This window comes from Trichechus manatus, unplaced genomic scaffold (assembly GCF_000243295.1).
Source record: "Trichechus manatus latirostris isolate Lorelei unplaced genomic scaffold, TriManLat1.0 scaffold00009, whole genome shotgun sequence".
NCBI lineage: Eukaryota > Metazoa > Chordata > Mammalia > Sirenia > Trichechidae > Trichechus > Trichechus manatus.
The window spans coordinates 8,878,816-8,881,775 of NW_004443945.1; the positions used below are offsets into that span (position 1 = coordinate 8,878,816).

The 2,960-nt window shown below is 34.4% G+C and overlaps 1 protein-coding gene across 1 annotated transcript in view; it reads right to left on the reverse strand.

Annotated features, from left to right (window-relative positions):
• PKHD1L1 (PKHD1 like 1) overlaps positions 1 to 2,960 on the reverse strand; it is a 194,385-nt gene that overhangs the window by 189,371 nt on the left and 2,054 nt on the right. The gene's annotated exons all lie outside the window — the stretch shown is intronic.

Consider the following 2,960-nt stretch of genomic DNA (forward strand, 5'->3'; position numbering starts at 1 on the left):
GAAATGGAATTCAAAGTAAGTTGAACTGGACCAAAGTTTTTGTACTTCTCAATAAATAATGCTGACATTAATAACATTAAAAGAATGGCATAATTCAACACTTCGGTTGAATAAAGACTTATTGAACCCCCACATGTGCCAGACATTGTAACACGGACATAACTAGAAGAAAGAGCCGAAAGTAAAATGTTAATCCTCCATTCTAAATGATGTTTTTTTAAATAAAGACAAACATGATAAATACCAAGGAAGAAGACTGAGAAATACAAGGTATGACTATAACATAATAAAACACTCCAGAACTTATCAAAATGGTAATGTTCATCTTCAAAGCAGTCATCTTGGAGATGTAATTATTTCTATGATCTTGTCGTTGCTCAAAACACTTTGCTTGGGCATCATAATTATAAAATTGTATATCTTTGGGTCTTGAAGGACAGTCTTTTCAGCTAAGTAATGTGGTAACAAATTTTTGTCTTTAAGGATAAATATCCTTTGAAAATAGCCAAAATTAATTTGGATACACCAAAATGTTAACAGTAAATCTTTCTAGTGGGTGCAATTTCAGAGAACTCACTTTCTAAGTAAACATTTCTATACTTTACTTGCTTATAGTGACCCGTACAAAACAAAGCACTTTTAAAGTCATATGGAACCAACATTTAGGTGATCATCTAGAGTTTATAATTCCATTTAGAAATTGTTCTTGTGTGATTGATAAATTAACTTTTCAAGTAATTCAAAAAAAGGAGTTCTAAAAGTATACTGGTCAGAGACAGCCCTGTTGAATTACACAAATGTAGTCACTCCAAATAAACTTTGTTCAACTACAGGTCATCCCCGATTTATGATGTATTCAACTTATGATGAACTGCACTTACAACTGTCTGTTTTTTGTTTTGTACATCTTATCGCTAGTAATATATACTACATACAGCATTGCTGCGTGTAATTTGCTGATGTTATCATTCTCAGATGTTCACTCGCAGACGTTCCAAGATTGGGTTTATAAAGATAATAATAATAAAAGGAAATAAGGATGAAAACTTAAAAAAAAACTAATGAAGTATTCAACTTATGTCAAAACTGACTTACAATGGACTAGTTGGAAAAGAACCCCGTCATAAGTCGGGGACTACATGTACCACATTCATGTAGATAAAGCAGCTCTGGTGTGTTTTGCAAATTCAGTTTCATTGGTTTATAAACATTCCTTATATATCATGAGCACACAAAAACCTATATAAAAACAATATTTAGACTCAGCCTCTGTGAAAGACGTATGCTAAAACAATTTTACTCACCTACAGTGTGTGTTTAAAAGGGAGACAAGGAGACAAATCAGGGTGGAGGGGCAGGGATCTAATAGATTTAACTATAATTCTCTGCCAAAAGCATCCATAAATTGGGGATGATGGGAAAACTGGAAATTCACCATGACATTTTGTACTTCATAATCAAGAGCATTACTCCTAAGCCTAATTGCCTCCAAAGCCCACAAAAGAGCAAATGTTGTAGCTAGATTAGTGATTATGGAGGATGCCCTTCTAAAATGCCTCAAGGATAGGATAATCGTCGCCCCTCCCATTTCTGACTAGGGACGATATGAGTCTATGTACTTAAACCCAAGCATGGCTCCTGGATGAGAAAAAGTCTCAGCTCTTAAGGCACAGGCAATGGCTAGGTGGTTTTATTGTTTGTTTTCTGTTTTTTGTTTTATCTGGGCATTTCTCTCATGACATTTAAACCTTTGTTAAAAACCCAATAGCTCTCAAACACACCATCTTAACAGCAATTTATAATACCAGGGAGCTATAGATAAAGACATTTTAAAAATAATTTTAACAAATACTTATTTCCAGGTTTCTAATTCTAAAAAAAAGAGGACTTCAACTCAAAAATATTGAGTACAATTTAGAGGCATGTTGCTATTGTTGTTAGATGCCGTCAAGTCGATTTCAACTCACAGTGACCCCATGGGACAGAGCACAACTGCCCCATAGTGTTTTCATGGCTGGAACCTTAGTGAAAGCAGATCACTAGGGTTTTCTTCCCAGGAACCACTAGATGGGTTCGATCTGCCAACATTTCCATTAGCAGCCAAGTGCTTAAGTATTGCACCACCAGGATTCCTTATTTAGAGGCATAAACCATCTTAAATATAACATTGAGAATTTGAATTCTGCAGAAATATTACTGAGAACTACTAAAAAGCATTTCAATATATATAACAGTAATTAACTATCTTACTTTATCATCCAAAAACTTCTCATTTCTCTTATTTTAAAGACATAACCATAGATTTTGTTAGTATTATTTTTAAATGTTCTTCCCCACACAACAAAATTTATCTCAATACTACCACAATTCAGATTGCAAAGACCTTATAGCTGAAGACCACATATTTCTATTTAACCCTAGGAACAGTTGCTCATTAAATATATTTACTGACTACTATGTTTACGTATGAAAACCAGGCAAGGAGAAAGTGAAGAAGCATGCGATATGGGTTGGGCGGCAGGGAAAGGAACCCAAAGTTTTGCTTTTTGTGGCCTTTCTCCTGTCATTAACATTCTGTTTTCCTCTATCATATCTTCTTACTAACATCCTACTCCCAAAATGTTTTATTTGATATATTTGTAGCAAATATTTGCAGAGTTAGGTTAAAGATGTTCCTTTCAGTCATTGAAATTCAGATCTTGGAGTTAAGCAAGTACTGTAATTATAATAATCATTCAGATGATCAAGTTGATACAGACACTCAGGGATTTTGTTAGCTATCACAGGAGATAGAGTTTTACAACTCTGGCCAAGTGGAGAAACAACTCCAATGTGTATGAGTGTGTGTGTGTGTGTGTGTGTGTGTGTGTGTGTGTGTGTGTGTGCTTTAAACCATAATGCTCTAAATGTGAAGTAGTTTTTAAAATACCTCAACCTTGACATCAAAAAAAAAACCATAC